Genomic DNA, 6,000 nt, shown 5'->3' on the forward strand with positions numbered 1-6,000 from the left:
TTCCTAAGATTGTGTTCAAAGTGACCAAATTCCTAATGATTCTAATTAGGTAAGATCCGATTGAAAAGTCCTAAGAATTGGAGTGTGCATGATATTAAAATCCTCTACTTTTTTTGTTCCTATGATTTTAAAATCTTATGAACCGAATATACCCTAAGCGTCTCTGCGCCACCATAATAAAAAATCAAAGGTAAAACCATGAGTTTATGCGAGCGAAGAATGTGTGTGAAATGCCAACCCCGAGAGCACACAAGCTAGAAAACGATGGTGGGCCATAAGAGAACGTGACAGGGCACAAAACCGATAACACCATATGAATTAGAGCCCCAGGTTCAGATTTGCGGGAGTAGGTGGAATGAGAGAATGCAAGCCATATCATTAGATACCCGTCGTCCCTCGTCAGAGGCAGCAAGGCGGAGCAAGGAGGTGAAGCAAAGATAAGGGGGCTTTATGGTTGACGTAATTGCGATTTTAGACTAAATGATTTGCCCGAGATTTATCAAAATCCCAAAACTACTTTTATTTCTTGAAATTGTTTTTGGAAGCTTTTTTCCATAACAAAATATTTTTTTTGTTTGAAGAAAGAAGGAACGGGAGCAAGTTCCCCGCACGAACAAAAACTACCTCAGACAAGTGTTCAAGACTAACAAAAAAAGTTTTCGTGACTCTGCTTTCAGGGAGCCATGCTGCTAGTAGGCTTCGCCGCAACCAAATCTGAATATGTAGCACTGCTAAAATCTCCGACACGCGCACCTTTCTCCTTTCACAAAAGGAGGTGAGAAGGATCGGTGCAGCTGTAAGGAACGGGAGCAACTAAATGGTTACAGACAGTGGTGCATGATTAGGATGAAAACGACCTATACTCGCTCAAAAAAAGGAACGGAGAAGGATCGGTGCATCGTGCTACTGCTACAGTTTTTCATTTCCATAAAAGCGCTGGCTCTTTCTTATTTATTTTTGCTTCTTCTTCTTCTCCGTGGCACGAATCGTTCTTTCGCTTCAGAGAGGCACACATGACCTCGTGCGTCTGTTGTTTAGAGTTTCAGATTACGCGTAAGAACCGTCGTTATTAAAGGATTCACAGCTGGCCAGCTGACTGTCAAAAAAAGAAAGAAACAGCTGGCCAGCTCAGCGCTAGCCAATCAGAGAGGGAGAAGGGTCTTCGCTTCTTTTGTTCAGTTGAGACCTGTATATACCTGGGTGGGTCATGCTGACGCATGTGAGTTTTTCACATTTTTTTTTAGAATAACCTGTAACTTTATTCAAACACGAGAACCATTACAGATACAATGCTTTGGATCAAAAACTCTAGAAACTATAAGGTAACTCTTATAATTAAGAATTGCAATGAAATCTCTAAAAGACATTTTCTTTGTGATATCATATTTTGCAACATAAAATTCTGCTAAGGCTTCAAAATAAAGACTGCAATCAGATTGTAGTAGCAACATCGTTACTGGTATTCTTGCACGAACTTGACTAGCTTTAAAGGTTTCGAAAAGCCCCTTGAGTCGCTCATCCAAAAAGATGAGAAGTCATGAGCGTTGAACGTACTTGGGTCGGGGATGATCCCTAAACGTGCAGGTCGTCGAACCGCAAGATCTTCATCAGAACGCCAGAGAAGTATTCCAAAATTATAAAAAATAAAATCAACAAAAACACCATGACACACCAACAAAAATTCAACAGATACGTATAAACGGATCTGCGAGTACACAAACCCAAGATCCTCAAAATCAGATACAATAAACCGGGGATTAAAAAACTCTGACTCCGTGAGAGGTTTTTCACACTATTCTAGTCCCCGTGAGAGGTTAATCGTTTTCGATTTGGCTACTCTAATTTGAAGATCTGAGCCATCTAAACCTGTAAGGTGTGCAGCCTTTAGTTTGTAGTACTATACACGTGATTTAGAGATGAGAATGATTGGATGCTGATTAAACAAATTCAGAAATGTGACTGAAAATCTCAGACTTCCTAATTATTTGACATGAAATCCTTACAAAGATTTCTGCTTTCATACTATGTCCCTTTTGGAGCGCGAGAAATTTGTATAATTTCCCCCAAGAATTATGCCTTTCACTGCAAAATGCATGTTCACCCAAACATACCTGCTTACTTCCGCCTAAAATACTGTTTAAACTATTAATTGAGCACGAATAATAATTAATTGGGCGGGCCGGTTCTAGAGAAGATTTGCTCCTACCCATATATAGGCTCTTAATAATAATCCAGAGAATCCCTCTGGATGTGAAGATAGGAGACCTAAGCATGCCACTATGTTCTTTTGACTCACGGAGAGAGAAGATCGAGAAGGGGTGTAGTCTCGGATCTCTCCGTGGATTTAGTCGGTGCTGATGGACACGGAAGCCCTCTCTCTCCAGTCCCCAAACTGCCACCACAGGAATCTTTGCCTCAGATGGAGAAGCAAACGATTTCGCAGGAGTTAAATATATGAGTACTCTAACGAAAGATGATGCGCGGCTGAGTTGAAACATTGCCATGCTATTGCTAGCTACCAACTCAAAGATGAAAAGGCATGCGATTAATTATAGAAACACACCACAGTACTACAATCTAAGTATGCAAGTTCAGATTGGTAGAGGCAGAAGTAGACTAGTTAGTTTGTTAGTACATGGCTTTTGTATAATGTGCACATGCTTGGCAGCTTCTGGTGCAAGGGCTACCCAACTGTATTATTTTTTCCTCTCCCGATTGAATCGTAATGGATGATGTGCATCGTGTGCCCCATTTGCCCATTATATTTTAGTATGCTGGAGGGCTGGAGCGTTAGACAAGCAGACAAGTGCACAAGAAGGATTCAGAGGGAGGGCTTAGTTATAATAATGTAATTAGACAACCGGCCAAGTGCTTGAATAACTTTGTGATATGATCCTCTCTTTTTGGTCAGAGAGACCGGAGGGATTAAGGAATAATGGCAAGCGGAGAGAGTATCTACGTCGCCATGTGAGATGTTTATTCTCTGGTGACAGATGGTGCGTGAGCAAGAGATTATTTGCGCGGCCGCGCATGCGCCTCGAGGAAGATTAAATTAGCAAATTTTACCCGGAGAAGAAACTTATATGCACAAGTAAACTCTGCAGGAGGAGTGTGACACGTAAGCTGCAGCTCTGGCCGCTTGATTGATTATGGTAATTAAGCTCATATATTGTCTTGATCGAGAATTGGATAAGACTAAATGTGGATATGCCATTCGCCGTATCTGATGAGAGAGGAAGCAACGGACAGCTCACTTTGTGTGCTTGACTTGTTCCGGCGATTTGACCACGGTAGTGTATCGGGGTTCAGACTTCACATAAGCGGCAGAGACGAGTACTTTTGGATCCGGGCGGAACGAACTCTTTGTCGGAAATTTTGGTGGTCTACACAGTTCCTCCGCGCTTTTTCGTGGTGCCGTTCACAATTCCGCAATCTGAGGCTAGGGACTAAGAACCTTTTTATACTGCATCTACAGATAAGAGTCCTAGTTTTAAATCCTCAGATTTAAACTAGTTTCCAGATAGAGTCCAGATTATACTACCAACCACGATATAGTTCATCCGTTAGGGACTCTTCCTCGGAACACGCACCTGTGAGAAATGCGCCATGATCATGTTTAAATTCCACTAATCATGTAGGTCGACATTAGGGCTGTAATCTAATCAATGACCTAACTCCTTCCGATTATCAACGTGTCCGGTCAGTCTTTCCAATATTCATACAAGATATATTGTATTTCATTGATAATCGCCAGCTTCCTTAAAACACAGAAGTGTATTTAAGTACCTTCCAACAAGTATACATTCCATGCATCATATAACCATCAGCACGGGATTCCATAATGAGGTAACCGAGTATTAGAATTCCAATAAATAATAAACTTGCAGGACACAAAAATCCTACATCTCCCACTTGTCCAAAACGATTATTCAAATACTCGTAAACCCATAGGTTTAACATGCTTACCAAATATCACATGACTAAGGGGCTTAGTCAAGGGATCAGCATGCATATTAATAATACGTTAGAAATCCAAACAAACTTTAGGCCCATTAATTACGCAACGTATATTGTGATACCTTCTCTCAATATGTTTCCTCTTGTTGTGGAGTATGGGATATTTCCAGTATATTGATACCGTGTTCCAATACTAATATTCCTTAAGTATTTACTTAAGTACACCTTGAGTATGTATAAATTCCTCAAGTCATATTCCATCGTGTAATAATTCCAGATCAACAATAAAACAACACTTTGACACTTCCACATTACCAAGATAATAATGATAACTTCCGATGTACATTCTGCAACCTTAAGTATAGCGAAAAATTCCCTTAGCCATGAGACTTCCTTCAATGCTTAAAATGCATCAAAGTTTTAACATGAAGTGGCTAGATTTCCAATCATCAAAATCCTTCTCCCATGTAGCATTAATAAAAAAAATAGCTGAAGATTGTTGCCATTGAACATAATGAATAGTACATATAATTCCTTTGATATTATGAAGTTAATATGTCAAATAATTCGAATGCTCCTTCCAAGTTTCGCTTGACATTAACCAATATTTCTAGAAAATGCCAATCTTCATGCAAATAGAAATCAATAATTCCAGCAACATGACTAAGGTTTTGGTTGCACAAATATTTTCCTTAGGAGTTCATAAACTATTCCTCGTTAAGTATCATTCTAGGTTTTGCAGTTTTCCATAGATGAACAATTAAAAAATTGGTACCTATGTTTTTTTTAACATTTATGGAACAATAACCAAGCTTTCACTTCCATCAATGTGACTTTGTGAACACAAGAAACATGAATAGCATTAGTATAAACAATAACATTAAATTAGACATACCTTTGCACATGAATGCCTTTCGTCATTGGGAGAAAAAATAAACATTAGACCATTAAATTCCATTGATGTGAAGCTTGTTGCGAGACATAAATTAATCTGTTCCATTGCAAACTTGTCTTTATTTCCTCTTGCTCCAAATTGCAAAAAACAATAATTGCAATAGGAGAAAAAGTTTCCACAAAGTATATAAATTCACTTTGTGTGAATCATGTAGTAATAAGCCTAGCATCAACAACTCCCACTGAGCTGTAAGTCCTTGTAAATAGAATTCATTTACAACCTATGAGCTTGCGGAAGTTTGAAAAATAAATCCAAAACTTTATTCCTTCTGTCGTACCAGTGGCCCACGGGGTCCCACTGATACGGGACGTGTTGGTTGCCAGTGACGAAGCCCCGTCAGGAAGGCCTCCCGGGAAGCGACGAGTCCGGGAAGCCTGCCTCAAGGAGACGGCCTTTGGTGAAGTTAAAGCTGAGGGCCGAGTACAGGATGCCCCCGGGAACCCTGGTCCCGAGAAGCTGAAGGAATGCCTCCCGGCAACCAGCCGAGTGCGCTAACCGGGAAGGTGCACCCCAGTAACCCGCGCTCGGGCATGCGGGGGGGACCCGTAGAACAATGAAGACAGGACAAGACATCGGGCGCAGTGCATTGAATGCACCGACAGGAGTCTTATCGGCAGGCCTAGTCTTGCTGAGCAAGGCTAGGGCGACTACCCTGCGAACCGTTTTTTTTACCGTGTACAGTAGACAGGGCGCTGCATGGCGTCCAGCGCAGATCAACCAAAGTGTATCTCGTGTGGCCGTGACAGGCGTCTGGGAAACGTGTCACGCTGCATGCTTAGACACCTGTGGTATCCCCTTGTCTATAAAAGGAGGACCACTGCCACCGGTCAAAGGGTTCCAACCTGTAACATCCCAATTTTCAAAACCCTTCATATGCATTGCATCTCATAAGCATCATGTCACCCTTGCATTTAATCAGATTTAAAACCCTAAAGTTTAACTCAGAGAACCCATTAACAAAAGTACTTTTATTTGAATCTGGCTTTCTTCTTGCTTTCGGTTAATTGTTAATTGCATTTTAACCCATGAGGGTTTTGGCATAAAAAGGGGTTTAATGTAGTTATAAAGCTACCCCATATCTTGGCATT

This window comes from Brachypodium distachyon, chromosome 2 (assembly GCF_000005505.3).
Source record: "Brachypodium distachyon strain Bd21 chromosome 2, Brachypodium_distachyon_v3.0, whole genome shotgun sequence".
Taxonomy (NCBI): domain Eukaryota; kingdom Viridiplantae; phylum Streptophyta; class Magnoliopsida; order Poales; family Poaceae; genus Brachypodium; species Brachypodium distachyon.